This window comes from Microtus oregoni, unplaced genomic scaffold, assembly GCF_018167655.1.
Source record: "Microtus oregoni isolate MIOR12 unplaced genomic scaffold, Mior012 000017F_ref0000208, whole genome shotgun sequence".
In the NCBI taxonomy this organism is placed as follows: Eukaryota; Metazoa; Chordata; class Mammalia; order Rodentia; family Cricetidae; genus Microtus; species Microtus oregoni.
In genome coordinates this window covers 5,303,600-5,319,538 of record NW_024543076.1, presented here as the reverse complement: position 1 = coordinate 5,319,538, position 15,939 = coordinate 5,303,600, and the positions used below count along the sequence as shown (strand labels likewise).

Sequence of the window (15,939 nt, the reverse complement as noted above, 5' to 3'; positions counted from 1 at the left end):
GCTCAGATCATTTCACATGACAGGTTGTAAGTGTATGTATACACGTGTCCTGACCGGAATAGCCATTAGCTCTTCTGGAAGCAGCCTACCCGACTGAGGAGAATGTTGTGGGTGTTGTGGGCAGCAGCCTTCAAGCTAAGGTCCATGTGATCACAGAGATCTGGGACTAGACACCTGGACACCTGGCGTCTGCTTGTTCCACTCCCCTGTCTGTCAACACTGAACTCTTTTCCCCAGAGCTTGCTACCTTCTGAACCCAGCTTAGCAACCTGGAGAAGTCTGGGCCACTCCTATGGCAGGAAGCTGCCCTACATTCGGACAGTAACCAGTAGAACTTGATACTGACGCCAGAGTGTAAAAATAAACACCTCGTACAGTTCTGTCTTAATCCATCGCCAGCAGGGTTGCTATTTTTAGCCTTTAGGCCAAACAGGCAGCTGTGATTGGGCATACACCAGCCTGGGCAGCCCTCTCCTACCATCTTGGGATCAGGCTGTTCCTCCCCTTCACCTACTGGGAGCTGAGCTGGGGCCTCAGGAGAAGGACCTTCAGTCTGGGAACATGTCTTACAGCAGGTAACACTAGCGATAGTGTGGTTGGTGTCTTTGCTCTGGGAGGTAGATTGAGACTCCAAAAGGCTACTAGTGTAGATCTGATGGACACGGATCGCCAGGCCCAGTTCAAGGAGGCAGGGAACGACATGACCGTCCTTCCGTTCCCTTTGACTCTGTTTGTGTTTTGACAGTGTCTCCCTCAGTCTAGGTGGGCCTCAACCTTGCTCTGTGGCCGAGGATCACTGCCTCTTTGTGGCTGAGGATGGCTGGGTTTACAGCCGTGCATCAGTAGCCCGCTTAGTTCTCTGACTAGTAGATAATTTTCCCACAAATACCTCAGACATAAGGCTTTAGATTTCTCTGGAAACTGGGCGAGGAGAAAAGAAACAAGAACACTGGTCATCTGCCAGAGACAGAGTAATAATAGTGACATTGCTGAGCACTGATGTCAGGTATGACAGACTCTGTAACTCTCTGAGAGAATGTCACAGCAGTTTACAGCCCAGAGTTTCCCAGAGTTCCATAGCGGGTAGGCTGTGTCTCAGATTGGAACTGATCTTAGCACCAAATCCTTGCTCTGTGCATTTCAGACCCTGACCTCTTGAATCCTTAGGACAAAGCCAGATGCCACACACCTGCATGTTAAATTGTTTGTTTAAGTGAGCAAGACAAAACTCACGCTAACCTTGGTCTTCTAACTAAAGCAAACACCATTACTGGTGCATAGAAAGTCTTTGCTGCCCCCTACAAAGTCCCAGTGCTCTGCCCAAGCGTGGAGAGCTAGCCATCTAAATTCTACTGGCAAATAAGGCACCTCCAGGGCGGGCTTCCACTGCCGAGAGCCTGGCCAGGTGAGCCGGGTTCCCTAGAGAAGCCTGTGACAGCAATCACGCTGAGGCAGGGGCATGCTTGGAGGTTTCCTTGAAAAGCTTCCCTCTGCGCTCTCTCACCTCCCCCACCCCCCACCCCGGCCCCACAACTGGTTTGTGTAATTCAATCTAGATTCTTCTCATAGCCACTTCTCTTGCATATGTGCCCTTTTATTTACAGCTCTGGACAAACCGATTGGCCAGCAGTCTGGCAGCCTGCACGCTTCAGTCCACTGTCTGGGAGGAGGGGGAGCAGGGAACACTGGAGCTGTGCTGCCCAGATCCCAGGAGCCAGAAGGCACTGCCAAAGGATAAGCAAGGTGTTGCCCACACTGGACAGTTGAAGCGGTGGAGGGGCATTGTTTGATCCAGCTGCCTTACTCCCACAAATCAGTGCTTTAAACTGCCTCTCAGCAAAGCAGGCCACTCCGGCCTCAGCACCCTATTCCTGTCTCTAGTCTTGGTGGTTTCTTGCTTTCTCACTTCACCTGCATCTGACATTGGGAGACTGTCCTGCGGCCTCGTTGATGCCTGCCTTCTCCATCCCTTCTTCTGAAGAGCTCTTTGCCAAGGTAGGACCTGAATCTTGCCAAGTTCCCCGAGGTCCTCCTCTCTCTCTAACCTGGCATACCCGCAGAAGGAATAGGGTTTGCAAAGGGCTCTCGATCTCTGGAGATGTAACTGACATTACAAGCCGGCCTCTGAGCCTGAGGGGTGTGCCCGTACAGTCTGGAATGAAGAGGGCGGGAAGGAGGCTAGACATTAACACCCTGCATAGGACCTTTGGATTCGGTTTACTTTATGATTATACCTGAAAGGAACCCTAAAGGGTCTCCAGATGACCAGTTGCTAGAAGCTGAGCTAGGGAAGGGTGATGGCCTGATGGGAAAGCAATGCACCCAGGCTGGACCAGTGGGAAAGGCTGTCTTACTAGGTGTAATCCCTTCCCTGCAAAAAGAGATCCTGGAGCAAAGCTCAGTTTACTATCAGGTTTTTGTGAAATAAAGAAGAGCAATTCTTGCCGGTAGTGGTGGTACACATCTTTAATCCCTGCACTCAGGGAGGAAGAGGCAGGTGAATCTCTGTGAGGTCGAGGCCAGCCTGGTCTACAGAGTAAGTTCCAGAACAGCCAGAGATACAGAGAAATTCTGTTTTGAGAAACAACAACAACAAAAAAGAGCAGTTCTTGGTCAGCACCGGCGGCGTCTTGCTCTTTGCCTGGTGTAATTGCCCAGCACTGCAGTCTCCAGTTATTGCACTGGGGCCTCGGGAGCTCAGCCACGGCCGAGACTAAGAGGCTGGGAACCAGCGTGAGTTCTGTCACGGGTTCTTTCCATTAGCGATATTTTAAAGGTGCTGCACATTGTGGTTCATAAGGAAGTACAGACTCAGGGAAAAGACGATGCAGCCACACCAGGTCCGCGGTTCTGCTGCAGCGCCAGGCCTTTGGCAGAGGGCTTGCCTTTGATTGTTAGAGGCAGCACACACGAGGAGCTCAAAGCAGAACAACGTCTGTGCTTCGAAAGAGGACACTATATTAGGGAGGCCTAATAAGGAAGCAGCTGGCTGTCTGGGACAGCCCTTCCAGAACACCCCCAGCATTCTGGCTGGCCTTGCTTAGAGTCCAAAGTAACGTGAAACCAGTTAAGAACAGTATCCTGTTCAACTAGGAGCTGTTTCACTGCCCAGAGGGAAGTCAGACGACCTTGTGGGTGTTGGCTCCATTCCAATTGTAGAGGCAGACTCTTGAGGCCAGGGCCAGGTGTGCTAGGGCACCTGGCAGCTTGTTTATTTTCCTTGTTACTTGGCCACTGATATCCACTATCAATACCAGTTCTTAAATCTCCAAATTCTCTGAGCATCTCAGGGACAAGCGCTTTCCTCTAGGGAAGGCTGCACCTTTGTCAGTACTCAGGGCCTCTGAAGGCCCAGAACCAGAGTCAGGGAAGGGGCTTCTACGAGAGAACACTCATAAATTCACGGGCAGCATGAAGCTTATTTCTGCTCCGGAAAGCCAGTTTCATTAACAGGTGATGTAGGAGCCGTGCAGAAAGAGGTGGTTTCTTTGAGTATTTTTGTGTTTGTATGTGTACATTTGTGGGTGTGCGGAGCCCCGAGATCCACGTCATGTGTCTTCCTCAGTCACTTCTTCACCTTACTGTTTTGAGACAGGGTTTTCCACTGAACCTGGAGTTCACCTACGAGGCTAGACTGTCCAGCAAGCCCAGGGTCCTCCTCCTTCCCTGGCTCGGGAATTACAGGCATGCTGCCATCATGTCTAGCCTTTTACGGACCTGAATTCAGGCCCTCGAGCTTGCGTGGCAGCTTCACTGAGTCACCTCCCTGGCCCCAGAGGTGACTTCCTTTAGTCATTTATCTCGCTCTTCATACTCTCAAGTCTCATCAAACCGTGTGTGGGCCTATCTTTACCTTTGCCCTGATGTTTCTGGAATGTTTTTCTTTAAATGGTAGAATCCCTTTGAATTCTATTTAGACTCCCCACAGTGGGAAAAGGAAGTTGGGGAGCATGGGGGTTTAGCGTCCCATCTTCAACCAGAGCAAACCTATTTTGTGTATTAAGGCTTGGGGAATACAACTGAAATCCAACTGTATCATGTTCCCTAGCATAGTGCTGCTCTGCCCTCTGTAAGGCATAGCGACAGTGATCTCAAACTGGGTCCCTTTCCGACACCTCTAGCACAAGGCAGTCCCATAGATACTCACAGTGGGCTCCTGGAGGCTGGACGGTGGCTCTGTCAGGGAAGCACTAGCCCTGTACACATGAGGATGAGGGCATGAGTTGAATCCTTAACACCTCTGTAAAAACTGGATCCAGGGACACGCCTGTCATCCTGGCAGCAGGGAGGCAGAAATGGGCAGATCCTTGGGGCTTCCTGACTACCTAGTTTTGCTAGCCTTGGTGACATGTGAGCATGTACCCACCAACCCAGCACACACATGCATACAGCATGCACACTCAGATCTTAAGAGTCTCCGGATGGGCAGTGAGTTGGTTCCATGGGTAAAGGGGCTTGCCACCAAGCCTGCCAACCTGAGTTCAATTCCCGGAATTCACGTGAGGGTAAAGGAGAACTGACTCCTAAAAGTTGGACTCTGACTTCCATATGTGTATGTGGCATGTTTGTGTCCACACACACACACAATCAATCAATCATCATCCAATAAATGTAAAAGGAAAAATTGCCTCAGGATGCTTCAAGATCAGAAGAGTGCAGAGTAGAGTTTATCAGAATTTATTCTGACCTGTTTTAATTAAGCATTTCTTAAGTTTGTGATTAGATTCAGTCATCCAGTGTGGGATGAGACATGGGTTGTCGCTGACATCAGATATGCCTGACGAGAGCAGTGCAAATGAAAGCACTTCCTTATTTCCAAATAAGTCCCTGAGGTCAAAGGTCAGTGGAGTGATTATGGGGAGATCAGGGTCAAAGGTGTGTCTTGCTCTGTCCCTTTAGACAGGGTCCTGCCGTGTAATCCAGGCTGACCACAAACGCCCTCCTGCCTCAGCCTCCCAAATGCTAGGACCACTACACCTGGCTCCTTGTTGTGTTAGGGGCTGTCCTCAGAAGTCCAGCATTCCTTAGCTCTGGATTAAATTTGAGAAGGAAACATTAGGGGCTGGAGAGACGGCTCAGGGTAAAAGCTCCAGCTGCTCTCCAGAGGACCTGAGTTCAGTTCCCACCATCCACGCAGCAGTTTTAGGAGATCCCACACCTCTGGCCTTCACCGGCACCAGGCGTACAGTGAGGTTAGGAAGTGGTGACACTGTGGTCTGTGGTGTGCTGGGCTAAAGGAAGCCCTGAACATTGTCGCCAGTCCTGCCAGACAGTGCTCGATGTGGCCCCTCAGGGGTGTCAGACAAACCCTGGGCCCAGAGCTCCCGCAGGAATCAGCTAGCACTCCGTGCATCTGATCACAGATGGCGTCACAACCTACAGCAAAGCCCCACAGTGGTCTCTAGCAGCTCCAGAAGAGGCAAGAGTCCCGAAACCTTTTCAGCCATCCTGAGAGGACCAGTCATGGCTTAACGTTGTGAATTCCTCCCTCTCTCCTTCTTTCCCTTCTCCATCGTTTCCTACTTCGTGGGCTCAGAGACTGCTGTTCCTCAAGCAGGTCAAGGGTGGAGATGGGTCTTCAGCCACTTTGTGTCTCTGTAATCCGGTTAGTTCAGTATGGAGTCAGGAGATACACAGGTCTCGTGAGGCGTGCAAGCAGCAAGGAAAGGAAAGAGATAGTGTCATAGCACATACCTGTGATCCCAGCACTCAGGAGGGTGAGGCAGAAGGATGGCCACAAGTTTGAGACCAACCTTGACTATACAGCGAGTTGGAGACCTGTCTGAGGGACACACTGCCTCCAGAAAGCCAAGGGAAAAGGAAAAGGGAGTTAGCTCCCAGACCCATGTGGTCTCCAGTCCTCACCAGGGAGTGATGACAGCATGGCCAGCCCTCCTTCCCATAGGTTCTACATCCACAGATTCCGTCAGCTGGGAGGAGAAATTCTCGGGAGGAGGCTGGGATACAGAGCTTGCCTGACACACACAAAGCCTTTGGTTCAGCCCCCACTTCTGGAAGGTGGGGAAAGGAGAAAGGAAAACAGTTGAGAGGGTAAATCAATGGGCAGGACGGGTGCTTGGGAGCCACCAAGCCCACCTTGAGAGCGGCTGTTTGGTTGTTGGGTCTTTAGAGACAGGGTCTCTCTCTGCGCAGTTCTGGGCACCCTGGAATTCAGTAGGTAAACCAGGCTGGCCTTGAACTCACAGAGATCCGCCTACCTCTGCCCCCCCTCCCCCCTCCGCTAGGATTAAAGGTGTGGGCCACTGTTTCTGGTCTGAAAGCTGCTATTCTGAAGGACGCATCGCTGAGCACAGAGTAGACAGAGATGGCGCTCGGCTTGCCTTTCTTCGGGCTCAGGTATGGACCACTACGGCTCATTCATTCTCAGACTGGCCGAGAACCTGAGCAAGGAAGGGATGGAGGATTCACTGGGTCTATAGACAGAGCAGAAATTTTTCTCTAATCTGAGAGAAATCAGCCTCCCTTTCTCTGGAGGAGCTTACTGCAGGCTTCCCCTGGTTAAAGGGATTCTCTCTCCTTACAAGCCCCCTGGACCCCAAACACTGATGTGACAGGCCCACCTCTGTGTCAGCTCTTAGACCCTCTGAAGACAGCTGGGCCTCACCTTGGCTGTAAGCATCGCCCCCCTGCTAGGGAATCCTCCTGCAGGGGCCAGTGCTTTTGTGAACAGAGCCGCCCTGTGTACCCCTGTGTACCGGAGCCCTGACTGAGATCTGGCTTCAAGAAAGGCGACTGCTGTTCTGTTGGGGGAAATGAGAATAGGTGGTTGGGGGTTTGGGTTTCGTTTTTGGAAGCCTTTGGGTGGGGCTTCCAAAATCCCCTCCACCCTAACCCAGCTGGAAGCCTTACTAAAGGAAAAAGCTGGAAAACAAGTCATTCACAGTAGAAGGAAAAGGAGGGAGGGGCTTAAAGGGGCGGCCTGAGAGGGTAAGGAAGGAAGGAAGGAAGCGAGCTCCCAGGCTCTGCCCAGACTTATTCCAACACGGAGCCTGGAGAGAAGCTGGGCCCAGCTCTCTCTATTTTTTGCTGCTGTCTGGAAAGTCTCCATCTTCCAGCACCTACTGCCCTCTGTGGCTGACTTCTGTCTCTACTCCCCCCTCCCCCGGGCTAACCAGCCTCTGGGACCGACCGGGAAGCTGAGTGGCTGCACTGTGGGCTTGCCTGCTCCTTTTCCTCCCCCTTGGTAGCGACGTCACCGCAGCCCAGCAGCCGAGGCAGCGGCGGCGGCGAGAAGACAGGCTGAGATTGCGCAGCCTCCCTGCATTACCTAGGATGCCATTGTAATAGCAGAAAGCAGATCTTAGAAAATCAGCCCGATTCCCCTGTGCGGCTGTGGGGACCAGTGATTCAGCTTGGCGGGAGTCACCAGGTCCAGCTCGAGGCTCCTGGCAGAGGTATGGCTCTGGCGGGGGAGGGGCTAGCAGCTAGGCAGAGGCAGGCTCACCGTTAGCATCTGTCTCTCGAAAGGGACTGTGGCAGCATGCAGCCACAAACTCATTTCTGCATGCATGGGCGGGGGAGAGGGGAGACTTGAGCTAATGCTATTTGTGCTATTTGGTCGAGAAACAAGATCTTTTTCTTCCTTTCGGATATACCTAATGAAGTGCCGTAGCTGCAGTTGTCAGAATGAAGGGGTCAGATCTGTACACAAAGGCTGGGCCGGTGGAGACACCTCCACAGCTATCTATCGTAAGTGAATGCTGGAAACAATGCAGGGTCCACACATCTGGTGGCTTTGCCTCACACACACACACACACACACACACACACACACACACACGTATGCACATAGATACATACCTTGCTTTGCTGGAGAAGCCGCCTCACTCCAGGTTTGGATGCCATAGGAAGAAATGTTGTCTAAAATGTCTCCCAGGGCATGGAGAGAGGGACCTGGCTGGTTACACTCAGCCCTCTCCAGAGCCACTAGCTAGCAGGAAGAGACCTAGGCATAAGCTAAACTAATACTCTCAAATCCACCGCCCTGCCCTGGGGAAGGCCGAGTCCAGGAGACTGTCAGTCCCACTGCGCCCAGCAGGACCTCAGGTCAAGGTCAGATTACTAAAGAATAGCTGTGCCTGCCTTTGCCCTCCCTGCTGGCTCTGAAGAAACCAAAAAAATCAAGGAACTAATGGCCAACAGAAGGACACAGATGGGCACTGACAGGAACCTTCTTCTGGAGTTCTTGTCCACGGTGGCCTATTGCCAGCCAGGTAGAGCTCCTTAGATTCTGTTCCCATCATCCGGCTTGGTAGAGAACTGAGACACTTAGAAAAGATGGGGCTTCTGCAGTATATAAATAACCAGTCTGGGAGCACAGTGGGAGAGTGGTAGTTCCCAGGAAGTATCGAGGAATGTAAGCTCAGAGCAAGGACAGTGTGGGAGCCGTGACTGGGGCAGGATGAGGCAGCCTGGGAACTGCGGTGTGAAGGGTAGGAAACAGGCTTGGCCAGTATTGTGAGAACGTGGGGATGTCAGCATGAAAGGGGCTGTGGGTTCAGAGCAGGTGATAGTCCCTATGTAAGTGGACTCCGAAGTGAGGGCCAATCCAGGGAAGTAGGAAGCAGCTGTGTGTAAAGGAGAGAACTCTAGGAAGAGGGCGTGACCTCAAGTGCTTGTGATTGAGTTGTAGACGTCCTTGAGAACCGGACTAGCCAGGCCTGGATTCCAGTAAACTGCGTGACTGTGTAACTACTTCTGCCCTGAGGCCTTGGTTTCCTCCAATCTCAGGAGACAGAGGCAGGAGTAGTGAGGTTCTGTTTGAGGTCAGCCTGGTCTAGATAACAAGTTCTAGGCTGGTCGGTCAGAGCTACAAAGTGAGACCCACCCCCCTCAAAAACTTGGCCACGCACGGTGGTTGCGGATGCCTTTCGTCCCAGCACTCAGGAGGCAGAGGCAGGCAGATCTCTGGGTTCAAGGCCAGCCTGGTCTACAAAGCAAGGCCAGGACAGTCAGGGCTACACAGAGAAACCCTGTCTTGAAAAAAAGTTAAAGAACGCTCACAATGAGAATGTTATCCCTGTCTGGGGATGTTAGGATGGAACTGGAGTCACGCACCCTAACAGCCTGTGCTAAGCTAGATCATGAGACACCCCAGGGACGGGCCAGGAAATGCTCACAGATGCTTTCCCTGAGTTTGGAGATCTAAGTTCCACATCTCCACTCTCTACCCAGCTAGGTATAGCTAGAAGGCTCATCTTCTGTAAGAACGTCCTCCGCCTCCATCTCTGAGTCTCTGAAAAGAACAACCCTCCCAGAGATGCTCATTCATGGTTTCTGTGGTGTCTGAAGCAGAGCCACAAACCTCATCACATTGTTCCTCTTTGTGTTTGAGTCAGAGTCTCGTGTAGCCCAGGTTAGCTTGAACTGACTATATAGCTGCAGCTGGCCTTGAACTCCTAACCCACCTTCCTGCCCCCCCACCTGTTGGGATTATAGGTGTGCATATATGTGTCACCACTCCTGGCTCTCCTTTCATTCTCAACTGACTTTTTTTGTTTTCGAGACAGCCTGTCCTGGCACTAGCTCTTGTAGACCACGCTGGCCTCGAACTCACAGAGATCTGCCTGCCTCTGCCTCCCAAGTGCTGGGGCTTAAAGGTATGTGCTACTATGCCTGACCTACCTTCCTCTTTTTCTCCCTTCCTTCCTTCCTTTCTTTTGTTTTTTGATTTGTTTTGTTTTCTTGAGACAGGGTTTCTCTGTAGCTTTGGAGCCTGTCCTGGAACTAGCTCTTGTAGACCAGGCTGGTCTCGAACTCACAGAGATCCACCCGCCTCTGCCTCTGGAGTGCTGGGATTAAAGGCGCCTTCCTTTCTTAATTATGTGTTTACTTGTCTTCCAGTGGGGAGGAGTTCCCACTGAAGATCATTGATGGTTGTATCCCACAGGCACCCTTAAAGTTGTTGCTCTGTATCCATGTACTTCTTAGTCTGGCCCAGGGATTATAGCCTGGGTCCTAGGGCGAAATCTAATATTATATATAAGGAGAAACCTTCTCCTCAGAGAAACTATTATTTATGTACGTGGTGTGTATTTACTATACACAAACTAGATATACAGATGAAGCAGAAGAGGGTGAGAACCATCCAGAATTAGTCAACAGAGGTCAGCACTGTAAATACTTTGTTGTGTGTTTCAAATTTTCTTCATATGAGCATAAAAATAACTCAGAATAACACCATGGTATATACGTTTCATTTTCCCCTTTAAGTCAGTGCTCATATTTCTACATTATGATTGTCTTGAGCCATGGTCTCACTGTATTGCCCAATCTGGCTCTGAATCCTGGGTTGGAGAAATTCCTTTGCCTTCTGAGTAGCTGGAACCACAGGACACCACCATACTCAGCTAGTAACACAGGACTGTTTTAATCACACATGCATTCACACACACAGACACATTTGGGGGTGGGCAAGGTTTCACTCTGTAGCCCTGGCAGGGCCTGATTAAAAGTATACACTACACCTGGCTTTATAATTTTTAATTGACCATTATTGGAATTTTAGAGTAGTCCCAACATTTAATCTTTGTTATCCTTATAGCATACAGATGAACATATGACCCAAAATAATTATGTATATATATTGGTCGTGTGTGTATATATATATGTAAGTGTGTATATATATCTATATTATATATGTGTGTGTGTGTATATATATGGAGATAGGAAGAAAGAAGTAAAGAGAAAACTGTGTCATGTCTCTCATATCAGAACATCCTAAAAAGTCCTCTTCATTTTTCCCCAAAATGCCGTTAAGCAATTGTTCCCCGTTCCCTGTCTTGTTCTCTTAACATGCCCAACCCCCTCCAGCCCTCCCAGTCCCCTCCGTCCCCAGCCCTCCTCTGCAGCATCATTTCTTCCTCACTCCTCTTCACATGAATCCTAATCTTCTGTGGGTTTTGTTTTGTTTGGTTTCGTTTTTCGAGACAGGGTTTCTCTGTAGCTTTGGAGCCTGTCCTGGAACTAGCTCTTGTAGACCAGGCTGGCCTGGAACTCACAGAGATCTGCCTGCCTCCCGAGTGCTGGGATTAAAGGCATGTGCCACCACCACCCGACTGTTTTTTGTTTTTTATTTTGCTTTTTTGAGACAAGATTTTGCAATGTAGCCTTGATTAGCCTAGAATGTCCTTATTGAGATACAATTTATATACCAGTTGTCTTATTTGTTGTAGAGAGCTGGCTTGTTTGTTTGTCCCCAGCTGCTCAGCCCTGAAATAATCACACACAAAAAAAACATATTATTTGCAATACTGTTTGGCCAATAGCTTAAGCATATTCTGGCTAACTAATATCTTAAATTAACCGATCTCCATTAATCTGTGTATCTCCACGAGGCTGTGGCTTATGGTACGGTTACATGACCTCTCTCTAACTCTGCCTTCCTTCTCCCAGCATTCAGTTTAGTTTTTCCCACCTAGCTCTGTTCTGCCCTGCTCTGCTATAGGCTCAAAGCAGTTTCTTTATTTATCCAGTGGTAATCACAGCATACAAAGGGGAATCCCACGTCAGTCTTAGTTGGGGTTTTTATTGCTGTGAAGCAATACCATGACCACAACAACTCTTATAAAGGAAAAAAAACCAAAAAAAAAAAAAAAAAAAGGAAAATATTTGATTGGGTGGCTTGCAGTTCAGAGATTCAGTCCATTATCATCATGGAGGGACATGGCAGTGCACAGACAGACATGGTGCTGGAGAAGGAGCCAAGAGTCCTACATCTTGATCTGCAGGCAACAGGAAGTGAAGCATACAGGAGACCTCAAAGCTGGCCTCCACAGTAGCATGCTCCCTCCAACAAAGCCACACCTCCTAATGGTGCTACTCCCTTTGGGGGGCATTTTTTTCAAACCATCACACCAGTATGTTCACCACTATATAATGAGTAACCATTACCACTGTCTGATAGCAATATACTTTCACCACCCCACAGAGACCCCCACTTTGCCATGAAGCAGTTGCTTCCCATCTGCCGGCCCTTACAGATTCCTAACCTACCTTCCGTCACTTGGTTTCCTGTTCTGGTCTCTGACCAGGTGGTCATGCTTGCTTAGCATCCATGAAGACCTGGATAAAGGCCTTAGCACCATATAAACTGGGCATGGTGGTACCTGCTTATAATCCCAGCACATGGGCAGTGGAGGCAGTATTACCTTTAAAGGCCCATCCGTGTCGTAGCATGTCCTAGTGCTCCGCTCCTCTTGTTGCCCGATGGTCCATTGTGTGCGTACCACATTGTTTCTATTTTTTAGCTGGGTTATAAATGACGGGAGGCAGATTACATCTTTCTTTTCCATTCATCAGCTGTCTTGGAGCCCGACCACCCTCTGGGTTACTGTGAACAACGCGGCTGTGACATTCCCAGCTTCTGTGTGAGTGTGCTCTCCTGCCCTTTGAGTGTAATCCTAGAAGTGGGGAAATGTATGTAACGTTCTGAGGGCCTGTTTGACAGTTTCCCCAAGGGCCTGCGCCATTTTACTGAGCCCTCAGCAGTGGGTGGGTGCTCGTTCTCCATGTCTCCATCAATACTTGTTGCCTATGTGTTTTGGTTTGGGCATCCTGGTGGGAGTGCACTGGTATCTCACTGGGGTTCTTATTTTCTTAATGACTAATGATATTGCCCATCTCTTCATCTTGCTAACCACACATAGGTCTTCTTTAGAGAAATATCTATTCAGTGCTGGCCATGGTAGCACACACTTTTAATCCCAGTTCTCTGTGGACAAAGGCAGGTAGATCTCTGTGAGTTTAGACACCTTGAGTCAAGGCTAGTCAGAGGTAGTGAGGCCCTGTCTTAAAATAAAATAAAAAAAAAATGTTAGAGTTCTTTGTAAATTTTTATTAGAAACCACTGTCAGAAGTATGATCTGAAAAGGGTTCTTCCCATTCTATGGGTTGGCTCTTCACTTTTGTGTGACTGAGTGAGCACACATAGGCCAGAAGTCAGTCCCAGGGGTCATTCCTCAGGACCTTGTTTTCTGAGCCAGGCCCTCTCCGTGGTGTGAGGTTTACCACATCAGCAAGTCTGGCTCACAGAGAGTCCTAAGCCGTTTCCTGTCTTTAGTGGTGGGTTTACAGCTGGGTGCCTTGCTTTCCAATACAGATTCTGGGGCTCAGACTCAGGTCCCCATGCTCACAATGCAAGCACCTTCCTACCTGACCTCCCTTCTGGCTCACTTCTCACTTTTTTAGTGGTTTCCTTTGAAGCAGGAGGATCTTGGGTTAGGTAAGAAACCATCACCTTTAGGTTTCCTATTGAGTTGAGACTGCAGCCCAGGTGGTCATGCTTGCTTAGCATCCATGAAGACCTGGGTAAAGGCCTTTAGCACCATAGAAACTGGGCATGGTGGTACCTGCTTATAATCCCAGCACATGGGCAGTAAGACCAGGAATTCAGGGTCATCCTTGACTAGATATGGATTTGGAGGCCAGCCTGTAATACATGAGACCCTGTCTCAAAAAAGATTTTTTTATTCTTATTTTTTCTATAACTCTTAATCTTGTAACTTAGTCTGCCTTCTCTAGTTTTTGCTTTTCCACATCCATGTTGATGATTGTACTCAACACAATAGGGCTTACAAATCCAATACAGGAGAGTTCCTCTTAGAAGTCTTCATTTTAATGTGATTTAGCATACATAATTTAATATATAATCATATTTAATTAAAACTTTCTATAATTGTCCCTCATGCATATAGTTATTGGTCATTGGCATTTTTCCTTTGATTAATTTTCTTTATGCCCTTACTGTATTCCACATGAAGAGCTTGGCCCTTTGGCATAAATTAGTTAAAATTTAAGATAATGGTGGCATCAAGGGTTCAGTTAAATGATTAAGCAAGAGAAAATAAACAAGGGATTTAGAGCCAGAATACCAAAGGGGAATAGGAATCAAAGGGAGAGGAGAGAGATGAACGGATCAGAGGAAATGAGATGTGGGGAGTCTAGGAGAGAGGGGCCTGAATCCGACAGCTCAGGACAGAGTTTGAGAGGTCATTCCTCCACAGGGTGGCCAAGAGACCAGAGACCTCACCACCGAAGGAACGTTAACTTATCAGAGGTAAAACTTGGCTAGAGGAGACTCCAGGGGATCCCCAGTAGTGATGGTTCTCTGCGAGAGCAGAGCCAGTTGGGGCACTTTGAAGGTTCTAAACACTGGCCTAACCAAGCATCGAGACTGGATGAGACCCATGCTTGCCAGGTTTGGTGTAAGAGTGTGGTTGGCTGGTGCAGCGCGTGTAGAAGAGGGTGAGGTCACCTTCTGTCCCCCACCTGTGTGTGTGCATGAAGCTCCATGGCAGTATTAGAACAGGAAGAGTCTGTAGCCCACCGTCGTCAGGGGGGAGAAAGGGTCTGCTCTGGTAGTCTTTGGTCAACTGGTTTAGTGTTCTAAAATACATTTCTTGTAAAATACCACTGATTTCTGTGAGCATATGATCTCTGTCCAGTTTTTCTCCTCCATGTAAACTTGTGTGCTGTAGCCGTGCAGGCCTTGCTGTCCTTTCCTGGGTGCCTTGTGCTCTCCAGACATCCCGCATGGTGTGCAGGTGTGCGCGTGTCTGTGCGTGTCTGTATGTCTGTGCATATGTGTGTCCGTGTGTATGTGTGTGTATCTACATGTGTGTATATCTCTGTGTGTGCATATGTCTGTGCGTGTCTGTATGTCTGTGCATATGTGTGTCCGTGTGTATGCGTGTGTATCTACATGTGTGTATATCTGTGTGTACATATTTCTGTATGTGTGCATATATATGTCCATGTGTATGTGTGTGCCTACATATGTGTATATCTCTGTGTGCATATGTGTGCCCATGCGTATGCATATGTATCTACATGTGTGTGTATCTCTGTGTACGTATGTGTGCATATATGTGTCCGTGTGTATATCTGTGTGTGCGTGTATATGTATATCTGTGTGTGTATATGTATATCTGTGTGTGTGTCTGTGTCTGTGTGTGCATATGTCTGTGTGTGCATGTCTGTGTGTGTACATGTCTGTATGTCTGTGCATATGTCTGTGTCTACATGTGTATGCATATTCTGTGTGTGCATGTGTGTGTCTATGTCTGTGTGTGCATATGTGTATCTATGTCTACATGTGTATGTATGTCTCTGTTCTGTGTGTGCATGCGTGTCTGAGCCTGTGTGCACATGTGTATGTGAATGTGTGTACATGCCTGTCTCTGTTGGATGCTGTTTGTTCATTTCCGGGCTGCCTAGACCCAAAATAATCATACTGAAATTATATATACACACACAGACATTTGTTTTGTTTTTGTTTTTGGAGACAAAGTTTCGCTGTAGTTTTGAACCTGTCCTGGAACTAGCTCTTGTAGACCAGGCTGGTCTCGAACTCACAGAGATCCACCTACCTCTGTCTCCCAGGTGTTGGGATTAAAGGTGTGTGTCACCACTGCCCGACTATAAACTGAAACTATATTAATTATAATACTGTTTGGCCAATAGCTTAAGCATATTTCTAGCTAGCTCTTACATCTTAACCCATTTCTATTATTTTATATATTACCATGAGGATTTTGGCTTACTAGAAAGGTTCCAGCTGGTAGCTCACATCTTTTTCCTGGCAGCTTCTGACTCCGCCTACTCTCTTTTTATAGATCTCTTCCAGCCTGGCTATATTTTGCCCTGCTATAGGCTGAAGCAGCTTCTTTTATTAACCAATGGTAGTAAAAAAAAATATTCACAGTATACAGAGGGGAATCCCACATCATGTCTCTGTCTCTGTCTGTGCGTGTGTCTGTGTGTACGTGCATGTGTGTGTCTATGTCTATGTGTGTCTGTGTCTGTGTGTGCATCTATGTCTGTCCATGTATGCGTGTATATTTGTGAGTGTTTATGTGTATGTGTGTATCTCTGTGTGTGTGTCTGTGTGATTTGTCGATATTTACTGCTTAGAAGAGA

General features: G+C 48.5%; 1 protein-coding gene across 5 annotated transcripts in view; it reads left to right on the top strand.

The window, feature by feature from the left end:
* Rusc2 (RUN and SH3 domain containing 2) overlaps window positions 1-15,939 on the top strand; it is a 51,318-nt gene that overhangs the window by 21,804 nt on the left and 13,575 nt on the right. Inside the window, exons 1-2 of one of the 5 annotated variants that reach the window (XM_041667482.1) lie at window positions 7,153-7,415; window positions 12,322-12,389. The exons of 1 other annotated variant lie outside the window; for it this stretch is intronic. The gene's annotated coding sequence lies outside the window, so the exon portion shown is untranslated. Of the gene's footprint in view, window positions 1-1,604; window positions 1,996-7,152; window positions 7,416-12,321; window positions 12,390-15,939 lie in introns of those variants that run through there. 3 more of the 5 variants (XM_041667483.1, XM_041667484.1, XM_041667481.1) reach the window with 3 other exon arrangements.